Source organism: Schistocerca nitens, chromosome 2 (genome assembly GCF_023898315.1).
Source record: "Schistocerca nitens isolate TAMUIC-IGC-003100 chromosome 2, iqSchNite1.1, whole genome shotgun sequence".
Lineage (NCBI taxonomy): Eukaryota > Metazoa > Arthropoda > Insecta > Orthoptera > Acrididae > Schistocerca > Schistocerca nitens.
The window spans coordinates 566,741,310-566,763,061 of NC_064615.1; positions in this window are offsets into that span (position 1 = coordinate 566,741,310).

A 21,752-nucleotide genomic window follows, 5' to 3' on the forward strand; every position below is an offset into this window, starting at 1 on the left:
GTGTAAGAGAACTCAAAATCTAGATCACAGTTCCAGAGAGAATAGCCCGTGCTGTCTGAGGGGCGGTGGGAGAAATAAACTCCTGCAGTGAGGGTAGACAAAGACCTTTCCACTGCCATCCGTACCGCGATCGCACTCGAAAACTAGTCGACGTTAGGTGTTCTGTCCTGCCAATAGAAGTGCCATCGGCGCTTCTGAACTAGTTCGTCCGGCGTTGGAGTATTTCCCCTCGTCGTGTATCGTTTAACTGAAATCTTTGCGACTTACGTATCCGCTTTGACCTAGATGCCCCAGTCTTGCACTAGAACGATCGAAAACACTATTTCTTGTATCCGACAACTAATTTCCACCGCAGACAGTGACAAATTATCTTAAAGCTGTTTTGTCGGTCGACATCAGTACCTTGGATGTGGAGAACTTTGGATTGCAAGTGATTTACCCTCAGATGAGTAACAGAAAAATAATTATGGCCCCTATGTTACTGACACACACACACACACACAAATTAAAACTTCGTTCATGACTGGAGCAGCAACCATAGAATGAAGTCTTCTCTTCGTAACAGTTAACAGCAAACCAGTTGCAAATTGGAAGATTTATTAAAACACTTTACCATGATTTCAACGTTTATAAAAACATTTTCTTCAGAGGGAAATATAGACAACTGGAATACATTTGTGGCACAGGTACTATTCGTTGGAAGGCTCAAAACTTGCACATCTCAGTTGTTGCAAAGGAAGAAATTTTTACTTTCATTATAACAAAACATAACATAACAAAAAGTTCATGTGGACATGAGTCACAAAACGCTTCGTTATGGAGATATGAAATTAAATCCCCTTAGTGATTCCTGGTTTTGCAGTTTACCTCAAATGTGTATTTGTACGCACTTTCTTGTTTACAGTTGGTAATGGTATTTGTTTACCTTTGTTTGACTGTCGTTTGCTCTGTTTCAGAGTAACTTCCATCACAGCACATCACAACGACGTACTCAGTGTCTGTAATGACGGATATGCACTACATATACAGCGTAGCAGCTGGGAATGCGGACGTTGTGATGAAAGTTACATCTACATCTACATTCATACTCGGCAAGCCATCCAACTGTGTGTGGCGGAGGGCACTTTACGTGCCACTGTCATTACCTCCCTTTCCTGTTCCAGTCGCGTATGGTTCGCGGGAAGAAAGACTGCCGGAAAGCCTCCGTGCGCGCTCGAATCTCTCTAATTTTACATTCGTGATCTCCTCGGGAGGTATAAGTAGGGGGAAGCAATATATTCGATATCTCATCCAGAAACGTACCTTCTCGAAACCTGGACAGCAAGCTACACCACGATGCAGAGCGCCTCTCTTGCAGAGTCTGCCACTTGAGTTTGCTAAACATCTCCGTAACTCTACCACGTTTACCAAATAACCCTGTGACGAAACGCGTCGCTCTTCTTTGGATCTTCTCTATCTCCTCTGTGAACCCGACCCGGTTCAAAATGGTTCAAATGGCTCTGAGCACTATGGGACTTAACATCTGAGGTCATCAGTCCCCTAGAACTTAGAACTGCTTTAACCTAACTAACCTAAGGACAACATACACATCCATGCCCGAGGCAGGATTCGAACCTGCGACCGTAGCAGTCTCGCGGTTCCGGACTGAAGCGCCTAGAACCGCATGGCCACCGCGGCCGGCCAACCCGACTTGGTACGGATCCCACACTGATGAGCAATACTCAAGTATAGGTCGAACGAGTGTTTTGTAAGCCACCTCCTTTGTTGATGGACTACATTTTCTAAGGACTCTCCCAATGAATCTCAACCTGGCACCCACCTTACCAACAATTAATTTTATATGATCATTCCACTTCAAATCGTTCCGCATGCATACTCCTAGATATTTTACAGAAGTAACTGCTACCAGTGTTTGTTCCGTTATAATATAATCATACAATAAAGGATCATTCTCTCTATGTATTCGCAATACATTACATTTGTCTATGTTAAGGGTCAGTTGCCACTCCCTGCACCAAGTGGCTATCCGCTGCAGATCTTCCTGCATGTCGCTGCAATTTTCTAATGCTGTAACTTCTTTGTATACTACAGCATCATCCGCGAAAAGCCGCATGGAACTTCCGACACTATCTACTAGGTCATTTATATATATTGTGAAAAGCAATGGCCCCATAACACTCCCCTGTGGCACGCCAGAGGTTACTGTAACGTCTGTAGACGTCTCTCCATTGAGAACAACATGCTGTGTTCTGTTTGCTAAAAACTCTTCAATCCAGCCACACAGCTGATCTGATATTCCGTAGGCTCTTACTTTGTTTATCAGGCGACAGTGCGGAACTGTATCGAACGCCTTCCGAAAGTCAAGGAAAATGGCATCTACCTGGGAGCCTGTATCTAAAATTTTCAGGGTCTCATGAACAAATAAAGCGAGTTGGGTCTCACACGAACGCTGTTTCCGGAATCCATGTTGGTTCCTACAGAGTAAATTCTGGGTTTCCAGAAATGACATGATACGCGAGCAAAAGACATATTCTAAAATTCTACAACAGATCGATGTCAGAGATATAGGTCTATAATTTTGCGCATCTGCTCGACGACCCTTCTTGAAGACTGGGACTACCTGTGCTCTTTTCCAATCATTTGGAACCTTCCGTTCCTCTAGAGACTTGCGGTACACAGCTGTTCTTTCGCGTACGGTGTGAGGCAGTTGCCAAGTGAAAGTACATTTGCACAACTCCAACAACGGTAGCGAGAGACAGGCGCATTTGAGAAGAGCGTTTCATTTGGCGGAACAATACGAAATGCCTGAAGAAGGAAATTTGCGAGAAAGAAAGGCGCTAATCACATGACGATCTGGAACATCCTACATGAAAATCTTCTGTACCCGTATCTCCTTCACCCTCAAAAGAGACAGGCTTTCATCCAAAAACATCTTTCTGTCAAAGCTTGTTAGGGCAGTGTGCTGCATTTCTACACTCTTAATGAGATTGACTTTTCACGTGATGGGATCTTTAATCATCATAACTATAACTGTCCGATTACCAGATTTAAATCGATTTTTTTTTCCTCTGTAGACTTTTAAAAGATTTGGCATATTCAACTCCCGCACACAGTGTCGATGTTGTGAGGCAGTCTATCAAAAATGGATTTGATCAAATGTGGAGCAGACCAGGAGTTTTTCTCAATGTACAGAATGCGGGTAATGGGTGTGTGGAAGCAGTAAGTTGTCACTTATAGCAGCTTTCATAAATGTGTTTGGTAAATGTATCGTTATTGTGCCATTACTAATAAATCGTTTCATACCTCCAAAACTAAGGATTTTTGTACCCATGCTCACGCCAAGTTTTGTAGTGTTTTGATGTCAAGATTAAATCTCTAAAGTTTCTGACGAATGTTTTTATTCACCCTGTGGAGCTTGATCAGTGTATCACATAGTAAGAAAGATCGTTTACAACAAATAATGTTCAGATTGTTGTGAGTTCATGTCAGTTTTTAAAGAATAAAAGGCATTTATAAATAGTGCCTGAGCTTGAGTGTTGCACATATTTTCGAACTCTTACTAACGTCTTAACGCGTACATCGTTTTGTAGCGAGGTATGCCAACTAAGTAGAACTTGAGAGACTCGTAAATTCTTACTAATACTAATAGTTTTTCGAATGGTTCAAAACCTTAATATACCGTATGAAAAAGTACTGTTGGCTTTGTACATTGGATATTTGAAACAAATTTTATTAAAAAGAAGAAGATGCCATATTATGTAATGCAAAATAGTAGTTGACCATTCTTTGTTTTTATTTATCATAAAGATGAGAGCGATGTGGGTCTTTTGAACACACATTCAACGTCTCTGATACTCAAACGCTGTAGTCAGGGTATGACGCGTAGGTGACAGAAAATTCCAGATAGGACATAGTTAGCTAATGATCAGAATTGGAGAGGGACAATTCTAGATACTGCATATAGTTGTGTACCACTGTTTGTCGCTGTCGGGAAGATAGTCAGTATTCAACGTTGTTAGAACTATCGCTCAGGTGAAAAATTGATGGAAAGGAGCGAGGTGGCGCAGTGGTAAGACATTGGACTCACATTTTAAAGTACGACAGTTCAAATCCCTGTGCAGTCATACACGTTTAGTTCGTTTATGGTTTCCACAAATCGCTTAAGTAGAATTCCGGGACAGTTCCTTTCTGAAGGACTTAGGAAATATCTACCTGATCCTTCCCCAACCATCAGAACCTTTACTCCATATTTAATGACTTCATCGACGACATTAAATCCTCATCCTCCTTCCTTGGGAAGTGAAAGGGAATTTTCTTTAGCTAGGTTCAGCTGAACTGATTTAAGAAAACAAGAACGTGTGGCATGTTAAGTCATCGCGCCAAATTGGTCTCTCCGATCCATTTGCTGGGAATGGGGAAAACGTCCACTCTGTCATGTCGTGAAACCGCAAATCGAGCAGTGTAACTAAAACAGTACCTTTTTGCGTATGTGCCACACGTGAGCTAAGACAGTTGAGTGAGTGCCAAGTCAAGCAGTGGGTCAGAAACAATGACTGCAGCGCAGAATGTGGTCGCCTCATCTGCAAACTGTATATCTTCATGTGTAGAGGTGGTACACTGTTGGAGCTCTTGTTCAGTTGAGGCGCTTTCCTGCGGTCGCACTTCAGGGGAGTTTTCTGAGTCGTGGACAGTGTGTGTGCAGTCCTTTGCGATGTTAAAATATTACGTGTTATATATACCAGTGACGCTGTGGTCGGTCGGTACTATTTGACTTTAAAGGCTGTTCGGACGGAGTTTTTTTATATAACAGTTCATGTGCAACATTTGATCTGCTGTTGTATCTAGATAAGTCTAAAAGAAACTAGCAAGTAAATTAAACATTCATTGTTACTGTTTACAATTAAGTAGAACTGCGTAGGTTCACGTTGTAAAATATAAGATGTCCGAGCGACGCGTGGACCGCCAGAAGACTCTAATATGACTACGGTAAACAGACAATTAGATGAATTTATCGACGCTGAACGAAAAGAACGACTGCCATTTCGATTTTTTTATAGTAGATATGTTGCAATTGAAAACAAATTTAAGCGTTAGGAAGTCTTTTATGAAAGTATTTTTGTGGAGAGTAGTGTTATATGGAAGCGAAACGTGGGATATTAACAGAGAAAACAAGGAAAGAAGAGAATCTTTTGATATGTGACACTACAGAATTCTGAAGATTAAATGGTTAGATCCGGTAAATAAAGTGTTCTGAATCGAATCGGGGGAAAGGCAAATGTACGGCATAATCTGACTTTCGGATAAGTCGATAAGAGACATCAAAAGACTTCAATGGAAAGTTAATTTCGTACTGGAGGGAAGTGTGGAGGGTAAAAATTGTAGAGAGAGACCGACGCTGAACTACGGTAAGAAGACTTAAGTGGATTTAACTTCCAGTGATTACGTAGAGATGAGGCTTGCACAGGATAACTTAGCCTGGAGAGCTGCATCAAACCACTCTGCAGATGGGTTATTATGTAAAAACCCTCCCACGATATCATCAAGGTAAAACATTCATAGAGGTACGTTCTGAGAAACAAGTATAAAGCCAGTTTCCTGAGTAAAACTGCTTTGATTTTAACGGCAGTCTCCATCCCACTATCGCACGAAAGCGGATTCAGATCACGAGCTTCCGGTTAGCAACATCAGTTGTTATAAAACTTTACCGCTGGGTATTTTGTTCTCCTTTCATAGATAAACAGGTAGTGGAAACTTTCTAAAATGTAAAACCCAAGGCAGCCAATGTTCATGTGTCTCCAGCGAAGCAGTTTCGGTTAGCAGAAGTCGCAATTGCGCTTGGCGTGGCGCTAATTATTCAGAAGTGTAGGAGAAGTTAGACGATCGCCGTCCAGAAATCCTGATTCCAGCCTTTCTCCATGAATTCAGTATACCTCCAGACCTTCCCTGTCTCTCTAACAGACCTAGAACATTCCTGTTTGTTGTTGTTGTTTATAACCCAATCTATTTCAGCACTTTGTGTCTCGTCTGTGTATAACTTTATTTAAAAACAAAACAAAAAAATCATGTTCTCATGTTGCAGTACGTAAATTTCTAGCCCTCCGTTTACTTTCTCCGGCTAATGCTACGTTCTTTGGACAGTTAGTTGGTCACAAGTAAGCCTAAAATGATTGTTAAACTCATGGTGTATTTTAACGAACTTTGTTTCGTGGCTATTACTGAAGCAGAGACAGTTGATAGGAGCGACAACCAGCAATAAATACTTTCGAAGAGGCTTGAAGGCCATTACCGGTTCCGTACACCCATGCTCATCTTTAAGGAAGTACGTTCGGATTTTCGTCTGCGTCTGCAGTTGCCTGTCGTATGATGCAGCGTCTACAAAACATACTTAAATATACCTTCTGCTCCATGTTTTGCTTTAGGAACGGAATTTTTTCCTAATATATCTGACGTCGAAGTTTGAAACAATGTTTGTTTGACAAGACATAAACACCATCAGCTTAACAGCATTTCGTTTTACATATTGAGTTGTGATGCGTCAAAATGAGAATCATGCGCACGTAAGTAGGATGTCGCGCAGTTTTACATATACTCGTATATAAAATCATAGACTCAATACTCGTGAAAATTATGTTATCTAAATGATATACATTGTGATTTTCAAATACTGCGAATTAATGTGAAAATTTTATTATAATGTTGTAGACCTTGAAGTGGGATGAAGGAGGAGCTCCGAACTAGTCTGAAATCAGCAATACTAGGGCACACTTTATGAATGCTAAACAACGCCCACGGAATCGAAACAGGACGGTACAGAACTAATGGACAACCATAACACAAAATCGAGGATGGTTAAAACTGCAACTAACGCTGTTCCCGTGCTCTTTTTTATAGCTCTTGCTGACAATCAGAACGGACTTCAGCTGAGTTGATTGTTGAGTTTGGCGTCGACTGTATCTGTTGCCTGCGGAGTATGGAAATCTAATTGGTAAAAAGAAAAAAAAAATTAACTTGGGAATGGATTAGATACATCTTCTTATTTTCAGGAGATGAATTCCAATTAACATTTAGTACTCGTAATGGATTGCTATGTCTGCGTACAAATAGAAATCATTAGTTGATTTAAAAACAAATTATATCTCGAGTGGGTTTGGAGATACGTTCAAAATAACTTCATAGAATCAGTAAATTTATCGATCGTTATCCAGGATTCGTAGATAATCTATAGGCAGCGTCGTACAGAGTAACAATGGTGATTGTTTTTGTAATCTGATGACGTGATAGGAAGTTACTTTCCATTCTAAAATAGACTCACAAGGAGAGGGGTTGTGGTTGGGTTGTTTTGGGAGAAGAGACCAAACAGCGAGGTCATCGGTCTCATCGGATTAGGGAAGGAAGTCGGCCGTGCCTTTTCAAAGGAACCATCCCGGCATTTGCCTGGAGCGATTTAGGGAATTCACGGAAAACCTAAATCTGGATGGCCAGACGCGGGATTGAACCGATGTTCTCCCGAATGCGAGTCCAGTGTGCTAACCACTGCGCCACCTCACTCGGTACTCACAAGGAGACCGCACCTATTTCTCATCACCGATTTCGCCCAGATTTATAGTATATGCAGGGCTTGGCCAGAAACGAAAGCACAGAAAACACGAAGAAAGTAACCTACTCGTACACAGGCAGTATGCTATTACCCTTTATTGACAGTAGTCTACGTAAGCCTACAAGAGAGAATTGGTTCTTCTGGACCGAGTTCTGGAAAACAAAACGATGAATGAATGCGCGGTGAGGTACAGAAATGTCGTTATTACGTCGCCAAAACCGTGGAAACTTACAATTCCTTACAAAAATTTGTTGACTGATGTGATAACATCTACGTACAGAAGAATATATTTCTTCTGTTAATTGATTCATGTGGAAGACAAATACACAGTTATACGACAAGATATTACAAGGTGAAGAAGGATAGCATCGTGCACTATTGACCCCCCCTCCCCCCCCCCCCCCAAAAAAAAAGCACTCCGCTAGGGCAGGCAAAGAGTTTGATCAGAAAGCTTCAATATTGCTCTTACTCCTTAAGAGAGAGAAAAAACCACATCCCCAGAAGACTACATCAAAATACTATCTACTGTACATCGCGACGCATGGGTTGCTGCCAAACTGTGAGATGGCAGTGAACCTTTTACGAATGTAAACCAAGTTTGTTTTTCAATAGAAATTTTAAAACAACCAGATAATTATAAAAGCGACATTTTTACCGTCTTTAAGACGCCGAGAAAATTACTGCTTCCCTGTTTTTACGATAACTATCACTGCAGCACGTGTAAATCGTCAAATTTAAAATAAGAAAAGTGTCTAATTTTATATATCAAGTTCTCGTGTACAGCTTACCACCGCTTCCTGGAAATTTATTTCCTATCACAAATTTTCCTTTGCTTTTGCAATAATATTAATAAATACAATAATAGACTGAACATTATTTCGGTTTGCTTGCAGTTTAAGTAACGTAAAAGTTAAAAATACAAAAAATTCTGTTAAGGGACTCGTCCATGTATTAACTGTTCTGTATTGTTTTTGCTGCACCCCCCACTGCCCTGAAACTGCACTAACAAAAGTGGCTGATGCCTCAGCCGCGCCACCCCGAAAATGTTATTTTTCCTAAACGCTTGTCCATCTGTAGCTCCCACTTCTGTCAATTTCCTTTATGGCCAAGCCCTGCAAATATGGACGAAATCAGTGATAACTTGCAGGGGTGGTCACCTTGTCAGCGGTTATTTGAATGGTGAACTGTACGCTGCCTAAAATTATTTCCGGCTGATGCCTCAGCCGCGCCACCCCGAAAATGTTATTTTTCCTAAACGCTTGTCCATCTGTAGCTCCCACTTCTGTCAATTTCCTTTATGGCCAAGCCCTACAAATATGGACGAAATCAGTGATAACTTGCAGGGGTGGTCACCTTGTCAGCGGTTATTTGAATGGTGAACTGTACGCTGCCTAAAATTATTTCCGTATAGTTCTGTATGTTGGAAGACGTGTGTAGAGTTGAACTCCACACAGAAGTCGTTTACATTAGATATTTCAGAACTACAGGTAGCAAGGACTGTATTATTTACTACTTAAAGAATAGGTTTCTTAGAGTGTCCACCACTTTTTGTAACCCGTTATTTTGGGATATTTACGAGTAGAGAAACGAAAACTCCTGAAATGATTTTTTTGGGTTCAATGTTTAAAGAACAGGTTGAAAGCTGCGGTAACAGCTAAAATTATTATCGCTTCTTTCGGGAACGGCCAATATTAGGTTAAAGTGGGGAATTGTATGCAGCACAAAACGAAAATTATAAATAATTTGGTATTATGTCATAAAAAATTGTTTGTTATTCACCTCCTGAGGTATCTAAAGGTGCCATAATATTTATATAAAGGAAAATGGGAGATATTTAGGACGAGTAATTTAATTCCAGTATATGAAAAATTTAGATACGCAAGTTAGATGAATCACGATAATAGCTACCTCAAAGAATTAGTTTTCTAAGAGAAAGAAATTGTCTCATAAATTAATAAAAATTAGCGGGGAGAAGTTCATAAAGGGCGAACGGGAACGTTGTTAGATGCTGAAATTGTGACTGGATGACGTAGAAAAATTTTGATTTTTCGTAGTTGTACGGAAACACGCTGAAGACCTTAGTGTCGTTATATGATAAATTCATATCAATGAAACCATAGCATCTGCACAGTGCTTGAATGTGTTAGCTATTGAGACTGAGTAATATTGTTTTTTTGTTGGTTGTAAGTTAGTGGACTCTTAGCATAATGACCCCACATAGTGTTCCGCAACATTTGTTCATTTATATGTAACAAGCAAAGCAGAGGCGTATAGTAATTATAAGACAACATTCCTTGCACAGTTTCCTTTTTAAGTCAATAACTGTACGTGCTGTTTATTAGAGATGAGACCACATTAGCGCCGGGGCACGTCCAACGGAACATCCCAGAGTATTTCTATAGAGACGACTGATAACAACGAAGGAGTATGGAACAAGGACGAGAAGGTATGTTATGAAAAGAGAATGACAAAAGGCAACTGTCTTATAAGCTCTTTAAGAGAAGGAACTACATAGGTCTGCGAAGATACTCGATCGTTTCAGTCCCGTCCCTTTGTAGTTTCTCCTTTCTCTTCTTTTATAATCGTTACTGTTTCTTTTTATCTTCGTATTGATCACCTGGGATCACGTAAGAATTTCAATTCCCTTCTTTCTTTGTTACTTCCTATTTTTCCAGTACACTTTCATCTTATCCACATGTTGCTTTTCCTTTTTTCATGTGCTTTCTGATATGTTCAGCACAGAAAGCTTTCTAAATTTAGAGTATTCTTAACGAATTTCCCTTCTGCTATTTTCGTTTCTTTGATGATGTTCCTTTCTCATATCTTTCTTATTCCCATCATCTATATTATTGATGAATTACATTTTCCAGAAATGCTGGTATATTTCTTTCGTTTTCTTATTTTTATGAATTTGGTAGTGGTGTCCAAAGAAAATTAACCTTTACTTTGTCATTATTTCCGATACTTTCTATGTACAGGATGAGTCTTTAGGCAATATACGTGCTTTTAGGCTGATAGTATTAGTGATCCTGAACACAAAAACGTCATAAGAACGTATGTCCTATTCTTGACAGTTTCCGGGGAAAGAAATGAAAAGAATGGGGTGCAGGACAAATATGGGTGATAGTAAACGAACCATTGGGATTTAACGTTGAGTTTAATTGTGTAAATTTCCTCGCAAGATGTTCAAAAGTCCACTGTCAACTGCAATGCATTTTGCAGCCCTTCTAGACAGATGCTGTGTTGCTGATCTGAGCTCTTCGTACGGTCCTTTATTTGAGCGTACACTTGCAGGACTCGTCACCCAAACACGCGCAAGTGAGGTGCCCATTGAAATGCTCAATAAAGACAACACTACGTAGCCTGATGTCGCTTTGGTTATATTCACATGTGAGTGCTGGTGAAGGCGGGCGTGCGATTGACGCCCGTGTATGTAGGATACGGTTAAGATAAGGACATATGTTCATTTACGACCTTTTGCTCAGAACCACCAATGCTATCACCTCCGAAAGCACGTACCTTTCTTCCGGAGTCTTCCTGTATTGCTTCTCGTTATCCAGCCATAATTAATTTGTATTGCACCTATTATTTTTCCACCAATGCGTCCTTCAACTATATCTGTACTCTCAGCTTATAGTTCATTGTTAAGCAAACACCCTTTTTATATTATCTTTACGCTCATTTTGAAACTAATCTCTGGTCCTTCTGTCATTATATGATCATTGCTAGTCTACATCTACATCTACATCTACATCCATACTCCGCAAGGCACTTGTCGGAGTGTGGCGTAGGGTACTCTATCGGTTCTCCCTTCTGTTCCAGTCTCGTATTGTTCGTGGAAAGAAAGATTGTCGGTATGCCTCTGTGTGGGCTCCAATCTCTCTGATTTTGTGCTCATGGTCTCTTCGCGAGATATATGTAGAAGGGAGAAATATACTGCTTGACTCCTCGGTGAAGGTATGTTCTTGAAACTTCAACAAAAGCCCGTACCGAGCTACTGAGCGCCTCTCCTGCAGAGTCTTCCACTGAAGTTTATCCATCATCTCCGTAACGCTTTCGCGATTACTAAAAGATCCTGTAACGAAGCGCGCTGCTTTCCGTTGGATCTTCTCTATCTCTTCTATCAACCCTATCTGGTACGGATCCCACACCGGTGAGCAATATTCGAGCAGTGGGCGAACAAGTGTACTGTAACCTACTTCCTTTGTTTTCGGATCGCATTTCTTTAGGATTCTTCCAATGAATCCCAGTCTGGCATCTGCTTTACCGACGATCAACTTTATATGATCATTCCATTTTAAACCACTACTAATGCCTACTCCCAGATAATTTATGGAATTAACTGCTTCCAGTTGCTGACCTGCTATATTGTAGCTAAATGCTAAAGGATCTTTCTTTCTATGTATTCGCAGCACATTACACTTGTCTACATTGAGGTTCAATTGCCATTCCCTGCACTATGCGTCAGTTCATTGCACATCGTCCTGCATTTCAGTACAATTTTCCATTGTTACAACCGCTCGATACAGTACAGCATCATCCGCAAAAAGCCTCAGTGAACTTAGGATGTTATCCACAAGGTCATTTATGTATATTGTGAATAGTAACGGCCCTACGACACTCCCCTGCGGCGCACCTGAAATCACTCTTACTTCGGAAGACTTCTCTCCATTGACAATGACATACTACGTTCTGTTATCTAGGAACTCTTAAATCCAATCACACAATTGGTCTGATAGTCCATATGCTCTTACTTTGTTCATTAAACGACTGTGGGGAACTGTATCGAACGCCTTGCGAAAGTCAAGAAACACGGCATCTACCTGGAAACCCTCTGAGTCTCGTGGACGCATAGCGAGAGGTATATAGTCACGTCCGTCAGAATTAACAATACAGGATCTGTTAATCTATGATGTTTTTTAACCATGTCATAGAATCCCTTGCATACAACTACGACCGCCTAATATGTGGAGACCTGCGTTGTGGATCAGTAGAAAGAATACGCGAGACTAGGTAAGTTAAGGTGAAAACATGAGAACGGCCCTGTGGGAGAGGATCGCTATGCTGGCGGTGGCGACCTTCACACGGAGAGGGCGCAGCGAGCGGCGGCCGACGGTCGGGCAGCGTCAGACGGCTCCGGAATCGTCGCGGCGGGTCAGCGGATCGATGCCCGCGCAGACCGCAGCAGCGCCCACGCGCCGCCGCGGCGGCCGCAAAGCGCGCCTCGCACCGCAGTTTGCCAGCGGCGCGTCCCGAACAGCCGCCCACCAGCGCTCCAGTCTCACACAGGATGCGCGCGATTTCAGGCTGGAGTGTAGGTAAAAGGGCGTACTGCAGATAAGTTGTGCGCAAGCAGTACCCGTATTTATGAGCGAACGAACACCGCAGCTAACAGACTGGTCCTTTATCAGAGATTTGTCCACAGACGCAAGTAAATGACATCACCTACATGTAACCAACACAATACATTCAATAATGTGTAATTTCTGTCGTCCTTTCTTAAGTAATGAACACTCTGATATAATTTTTTACTGATATGCATGTACGACGACGTACGAAATATTATACCGAGCGATGTGGCGCAATTGTTACATCACTGACCTAGCATTCGGGAGGACGACGGTTCAAACCCGCGTCCGGCGATCCTGACTTATGTTTTCCGTGATTTCCCTAAATCGCTTCAGGAAAATGTTGGGATGTTTTCTTTGAAAGGGCACGGCCGAATTCGATGGATACGATGACCTCGCTGTTTGTTCCCCTCCCCCTAACCAACCAACCAAAATATTATGATGTAGCCTTTGACCAGGCCTTTTTCCGTGAGTTCTTCGAAAAGAAAAGTATTCTGGCCGGTTATAAGTTTATGATAATTATGGTGTTGTGCTGATTTACCGGCTTACCGGTCGTTACCACACTTCCAACGAGGGGCAAATTGGTGGTGGAGGTATGGTTAATGCACGCACGTCAAGAGCCTCGTTTCTTTTTAGAGTCTGTGGAGTTCAAGAGACAAATTTGTTGGTAAATCACACCACACAATATCGCCCCACAAGAGGTTTATGAGAAGAAATATATTGGCGCAACTGCTGAGCCAAGTAAAAGCCTAGGCAATATAAGGCCAACAAAAACTGTTCCGACGATTTGGTAAGCAAACCGTTGATCGACAAATCTCCTTTGAACGAAGAGAATGGTACGCAGAACGCATCAGTGGTGCAAGGAACTCAAAACGTCGACTACCGACCAATGGGAAAACGTGATGAGAGTACATCTACCCTGGCGGTCTCGCAGGACGCCTTATTCTCCATTACGTTCTTCAAACCACTAACGAATGGCCTAGTGACGTGGCACATTGTCATCCATAAAATTCCATTGCCGTTTGCTCACATGAAGTCCGTGAATGTCTGCAAATTGCCTACAGGTAGCCGAACGCAACCAGAATCCAATCCATTTCATGTAAGCACAGTCGATAGCATTATGGAGCCACTAATAGCTTGCACAGTGCCTTGTTGACAAACTGCATCCATGCTTTCGTGGGGTCTGTGACACACTCGAACCCTACCATAAGCTCTTACCAAGCGAAATCGGGACTCATCCGACCAGGCCATGGTTTTCCAGCCAGCTAGCGTCCAGCTGACATGGTCACGAGCCGGAGAGAGGCGTTGAAAGCGATGTCGCACTGTTAGCAAAGGCACTCGCGTAGGACGTCTGCTGTGGCAGCCCGTTGAAGCATAAATTTCGCCGGACTGTCCAAACGGATACGTTCGTCGTATGTCCCACATTGATGTCTGCTGTTATTTCTCGCAGTGTTACTTGTCTGTTGGCACTCAAACGCCGCTGCTCTCGGTAGTTAAGCGAAGGGCGTCGGCCACTGAGTTGACCGTGGTGAGAGGTAATGCCCGAAATTTTGTATTCTCGGCACACTCTTGACACCCTGGATCTCGGAATACTGAATTTCCTAACGCTTTCTAAAATGGAATGTCCCATGTGTCTAGTTCCAACGTCCAATCCGCATTAGTTTGTTTATGTGTGAAATCTTATGGGACTTAACTGCTAAGATCATCAGTCCCTAAGCTTACACACTACTTAACCTAAATTATCCTATGGACAAACACACACCCCCATGCCCGAGGGAGGACTCGAACCTCCGCCGGGATCAGGCGCACAGTCCATGACTGCAGTCCCCTAGACCGCTCGGCTAATCCCGCGCGGCCCAATCCGCATTCAAAGTCTGTCAATTCCGATCGTGTCGTCATAATCACGCCGAAAACCATTTCACGTGAATCACCTGAGTACAAATGACAACTCCACCAATGCACTGCCTTTCCATAAGTTGTGTACGCGATACTACCGCCATTGTATATGTCCATGCTATGACTTCTCACATTTCTGTCTAATCTACTGGCCCAGAATATGGAACGTGAGTAAAAACAATATTAAAGTATTAAGGAATGTCAGAAATGAGGTAAGTGACGCACTTGACAGACTACTGGGGCCATGTACATCAGCAAGTGAAGCAAAGTAATACATGGCGAACAAAATGAGGAAGACATAAGATGCAGACTAGCACAGACAAGTCCTCTAGAACGTCTGGTACATATCATTGTACGTATGTCGTGAAAAATGCGAAAATTGGGGAGAAAAGACAGTCAAATGTGCTTATCATTGGCTTCGGACCAAGGATGGAAGCATTTTCGAAATGGGTAAATTCTTAAACTGTTCACGTGCGGCTGTGGTTAAAGTGTTCCGTGTGTGGGAAAATGACGCTGTCCAAATCTGGCGCCAGCGACTGTGGTGGATCAAGGGCCGTAAATGACAGGGGCTGAACAACGGCTGCGAAGATATGTACGGGTGATTAAAGATGCGAATGTTGAACCACTGACCGCCGAGATAGAATTTGCACATCAGTAGTGCAACAAGGCGTCCACTGAGTGGCCACGTGTGACCTTTTAGGATGAATCACGTTTTATGTTCCGTTGGATTACGTTCTGTCGGATAGGTGGTCATTGGCGTGCAACGTCTGAAAGCAAACGTTCTGCAACAATTATCGGAATGGACCAGGCTAGAGGAGGGAGAGTATGGTCTAGGGAATATCTTCGTGGCACTCCGCAGTGATCTCGTCATTCTAGTAGACACAGGGGATAAACACAAAAAAGGATCTATCCTTAGGGACCACATTCGTCCCTACATGCAGTTTGATTTTCTCCGGCACGATGCCATCTACCAGCAGGACAATGCAACGTGTCACACAGCTCGTAGGTTACCTGCGTGATTCAAAGAGCACCAGGACGAGTTTACCGTGTTCAGTTGACCACCAGACTCCCCGGATTTAAACCAAATGAGAAAATGTGGGACCGCTTCGATCCGGCTGTTCGCGCCATGGATCCTCAACCGAGAACAGCTGATCACGCCACTGGAGTCGGCACGGCTGCACATCCCTGTCGATACCTTCCGGAACCTCACTGACACTGCGAGTCTCGCAGCAGTCCGCATAGCAAAAGGTGGTTATTCACGCTTTCGACAGATGGTTACATTAATACCACTGGACATGGTAGATGGGTTGTTCTCGACAGAATTCTTGGCAGATTCGGCGAAGAACTAAATATGTACAAAACACTGATTGAAGAAGGGGTATGATGATAGGACATGCGTTAATGTACGGGTGAGCGACCGGCGACCCGCGGGGCGGATCCGGTCTATGCTTGGTCTCAATCCGGGACGCGGAAGAAATTCGTTGAAGAGAGAGAGCGAATTTAGCGGCTCTTACATGTTCACTATTATTGTCAATACGTCAATATCATGACCATCTGAGGGAGAGAATTGTCGAACGGTCAATGCCAGAATTACTGAAATAGTGCTGAAGTAGACCAAAAGGTTTTCACAGTATTATCAATACTTAGAGAGCGTGTGAGTGCGAGTAGGTATGCCGATATTTGCTTAATTCCAGTGATTATCCTTTTAAACTTTTATAAAATGAACAAAGAAATAATTATTGAATTTATTTAGTGTTGCAGAAACAATCCACGCGATCAGCCATAGGCACAAATTTAAAAAAATATTGGTAATAGTGTTCGTGGATATTAACACACTAAATTTCAAACACTCGAATGGCCTGTCTATGGACAAAAAAACACGAAGTTACTCTTAATTGCTTACGGACTGCGATTGCCTGTCTCGTTGCCATATGTAGTTTTCTAGTGTTTCTCGTTGTAACATTAGTAAATAATTTTTGTCTGTAGTGAGCGTATTACATCACCGCAGCTGTTGATGCTGAAGGTAATGTGTAATTAATTAATTGCGTGTAGTTGCCTTTACAAGGCCAACGGCCTTGCCGCACTGGAACACCGGTTCCCGTCGGATCACCGAAGTTAAGCGCTGTCGGGCTGGGCTAGCACTTGGATGGGTGACCATACGGTCTGCTGAGCACTGTTGGAAAGCGGGGTGCACTCAACCCTTGTGAGGCAAACTGGGGAGCTACTTGACTGAGAAGTAGCGGCTCCGGTCTAGGAAACTGATATACGGGCGGGAGAGTGGTGTGCTGACCACATGCCCCTTCATATCCGCATCCAGTGACGCCTGTGTGCTGAGGATGACACGGCCCCGGTCGGTACCTTTGTGCCTTCATGGTCTGTGCGGAAGGAGAGAGAGAGAGAGAGAGAGAGAGAGAGAGAGGGAGTCACTTTTACAGGCATTTATTGTTCCATGCCGGCCGAAGTGGCCGTGCGGTTAAAGGCGCTGCAGTCTGGAACCGCAAGACCGCTGCGGTCGCAGGTTCGAATCCTGCCTCGGGCATGGATGTTTGTGATGTCCTTAGGTTAGTTAGGTTTAACTAGTTCTAAGTTCTAGGGGACTAATAACCTCAGCAGTTGAGTCCCATAGTGCTCAGAGCCATTTGAACCATTTATTGTTCCATGATGACATCTTCAGAAGTTTACATTTATTTACGTGTCGTAAACGTTATTTCTTTATCAACAGCGCCGCAGAATTTTATTACGGACGTTTTTATGACAGCTATTGTAAAACGTCGAAAGTAAAAAAAAACAATGTTCCCGACGCGTAAATAAATGTAAATACCAGATATGGGGTGAACATTAAATGAATATATTCTCAAAAGTATTTTGAGGCATAATTTCTTGGCATGGCGTGTCATAAAAGGGGTGTCATTCAAACGGAGCGTTATCCCATAACCATTAACGTCACCGACGCTATAATTTTGACTTCATATGCTAGCGGTGCAGCTATCGCGTCACAAGATGAGGTGGCCCGCGATCTTAAATAAATATGTGAATCACGCCCATGGCTGTGTTACGGCACCAGGTAATAATCTCCATGGTGCACGAGCGGGACGTAGGTGGCAAAAATTGTAGTGGTACACAGAGGTTGGAACAACTGAAGACTGTTGGCGTACGTGTCAATCTGATATTGTTACGATTTTAACGCGAGACAGAAAATTGTGGAGGATCGGATCACTCTGAAAATACTTACAGATAGATACAGGGAACCGCGGACGAAGGTAGTATGAAAGTTCAGTTTCGCTTTGATTTCGACCACCAGATCATTATTTTTGCGACTCGCTTAGGCCTGCTAGACTCAAGATTGATGCAGTGTGGAACGAGCGTGGGAGTCGCTTAGGCCTACGAGACTCACGGTGGATCCTTCCATTGCGGGAGGAGTGCCACTGTCAGATGCTGACACAGGAATCCAGGTGTCTTGCAAATGACTGAAGTGTCTGTTTTGCGCGTGACAATGCAAAACTGTGTGTATAGGTCCAAAATACACTTATATTGCATTTTTTTGGACGTACAGCAAGTTCTGTAGTGCGTTTTAGGTTGTTGTTGTTGTTGTCTTCAGTCCTGAGACTGGTTTGATGCAGCTCTCCATGCTACTCTATCCTGTGCAAGCTTCTTCATCTCCCAGTACCTACTGCAGCCTACATCCTTCTGAGTCTGCTTAGTGTATTCATCTCTTGGTCTCCCTCTACGATTTTTACCCTCCACGCTGCCCTCCAATACTAAATTGGTGATCCCTCGATGTCTCAGAACATGTCCTACCAACCGACCCCTTCTTCTAGTCAAGTTGCGCCACAAGCTCCTCTTCTCCCCAATTCTATTCAATACCTCCTCATTAGTTATGTGATTTACCCATCAGCATTCTTCTGTAGCACCACATTTCGAAAGCTTCTATTCTCTTCTTGTCTAAACTATTTATCGTCCACGTTTCACTTCCATACATGGCTACACTCCATACAAATACTTTAAGAAACGACTTCCTGACATTTAAATCTATACTCGATGTTAACAAATTTTTCTTCTTCAGAAACGCTTTCCTTGCCATTGCCTGTCTACATTTTATATCCTCTCTACTTCGACCATCGTCAGTTATTTTGCTCCCCAAATAGCAAAACTCCTTTACTACTTCAAGTGTCTCATTTCCTAATCTAATTCCCTCAGCATCACCCGACTTAATTCGACTGCATTCCATTATCTTTGTTTTGCTTTTTTTTATGTTGATCTTATACTCTCCTTTCAAGACACTGTCCATCCCGTTCAACTGCTCTTCCAAGTCTCTTGCTGTCTCTGACTGAATTACAATGTCATCGGCGAACCTCAAAGTTTTTATTTCTTCTCCATGGATTTTAATACCTACGCCGAACTTTTCTTTTGTTTCCTTTGTTGCTTGCTCAATATAAAGATTGAATAACATCGTGGATAGGCTACAACCCTGTCTCACTCCTTTGCTAACCACTGCTTCCCTTTCATGGCCCTCGACCCTTATAACTGCCATCTGCGTTCTGTACAAATTGTAAATAGCCTTTCGCTCCCTGTATTTTACCCCTGCCACCTTCAGAATTTGAAAGAGAGTATTCCAATCAATATTGTCAAAAGCTTTCTCTAAGTCTACAAATGCTAGAAACATAGGTTTGCCTTTCCTTAATCTTTCTTCTAAGATAAGTCGTAAGGTCAGTATTGCCTCACGTGTTCCAACATTTCTACGGAATCCAAACTGAACTTCCCCGAGGTCGCCTTCTACCAGTTTCTCCATTCGTCTGTAAAGAATTCGCGTTATTATTTTGCAGCTGTGACTTATTAAACTGATAGTTCGGTAAATTTCACTTCTGTCAACACTTGCTTTCTTTGGGATTGGAATTATTATATTCTTCTTGAAGTATGAGGGTATTTCGCCTGTCTCATTTATCTTGCTCACCAGACAGTATAGTTTTGTCAGGACTGGCTCTCCCAAGGCTGTCAGTAGTTCTAATGGAATGTTGCCTACTCCGGGGACCTTGTTTTGACTCAGGTCTTTGAGTGCTCTCCCATTTCATCTTCATCTACATCCTCTTCCATTTCCATAATATTGTCTTTAAGTGCATCGCCCTTGTATAGACCCTATATATACTCCTTCCACCTTTCTGCTTTCCCTTCTTTGCTTAGAACTGGGTTTCCATCTGAGCTCTTGATATTCATACAAGTGGTTCTCTTTTCTTTAGGTAGAGAGACGATAAAAATAAAAGCTTCGGTTTTCCTCTAACATGCTATAGCTATTTGTGCTGCAAGACACACATCGAACATCAACAGAACTCTTGTATCACACACTGCGTAACATAAAACAACATTCCAATTTCTTTACTATATTTTTACAAATTTCTTTGAAAAAACTAACGTGCCTGCGTGCTGACAGTTAGTACACACTTGAGTGAATTGGAACTATTCGATAGGACGCAGTGACTGAGCATTAAAATCATCGAAGTTAACTAAATTGTCTGCTCTGCACTAATTGTGGGTATGATGTTCGTGACTACGTTACCTTCTACTTAAGTCTCCTAGCAACAAATCAGTACGTAGGTACTCAATAGACGCGTGGTCTGTAACATAGTGTAGCACACGTTCATCGTAGAAATACCGCCTTTCACTGAGAATTACTTTTCATTTGCTAGATTTCTTGCTAACGACCCATCGTCAATGGGGACACGTTAGCATACGTTCCCTGTGTAAGGAGTATCAATAATATTTGGATAGACATTACCGAGCACGATGATGTGATTAAGATATAATGCACACAATTTGCTGTTGATTACTTTAGGAGCAATTTCTGTAAGGTAAATACAAAGAAAGAATGTGGCGTTGTACGAACTTCTTACAGTGTTAACCCCTAGTTTGGATTTTCATGTTTTGCTTCTTCTAAACTGGTTAGGGCTCCATCATTTGAAAGGGACGCAACTGACTTCCCACTCAATCAATTCTAATCCTAGTTTTGACTCAGTCCCTCAAGACCTCGCCGTCAGCGGGACCTAAACTCTATTCCTTCTTCCTTACTGGACAAGTTTTGTGGGCCTGTTACATATAAACAAGAGATAAATGTCATTTAAACGTGTGTCTGTAAATGCTATGACTCTTCAGTTGTCATTTCCAGAACATTCTATGCTACCGTTGTAAGTGAACCTGCATTTGTACTTACTGTTTCCTGTTTTTCGTCGTGCTCCCATGGAGAGTTCTTTGCATTTGTGGATGTTTCTGTTCGGTCACCTTCAAATGATGTGGCTGTAGCTTACTAAGATTACAGTTTGCACGCAATTCCTTGCTGAGCACGATGATTAATCTCTGCCACTTTAAGTTTTAGATCATAGGACGCTTCGAATAACCGATTACTGCAACCAACGAACGCAGAGACATTTTAATAACCAGAAGGGAAGATGTTAGACACGGTTTACAATCTTCTAATCAGTCTGATTTTAGGTTGTGGTGAATTTGGGATTATTTAGGTTATAGAGAAGGATGTAAGGATGTAGAGGCTTGTCTCACGAGGGGTAAGATAGATACTGCCTACAGGAAAATTAAAGAGACCTTTGGAGAGAAGAAAACCACTTGTATGAATATAAAGAGCTCAGATGGCAACCCAGTTCTAAGCAAAGAAGGGAAGGCAGAAAGGTGGAAGGAGTATATAGAGGGTTTATACAAGGGCGATGTACTTGAGGACAATATTGTGGAAATGGAAGAGGATGTAGATGAAGATGAAATGGGAGATAAGATACTGCGTGAAGAGTTTGACAGAGCACTGAAAGACCTGAGTCGAAACAAGGCCCCAGGAGTAGACAACATTCCATTAGAACTACTGATGGCCTTGGGAGAGCCAGTCATGACAAAACTCTACCATCTGGTGAGCAAGA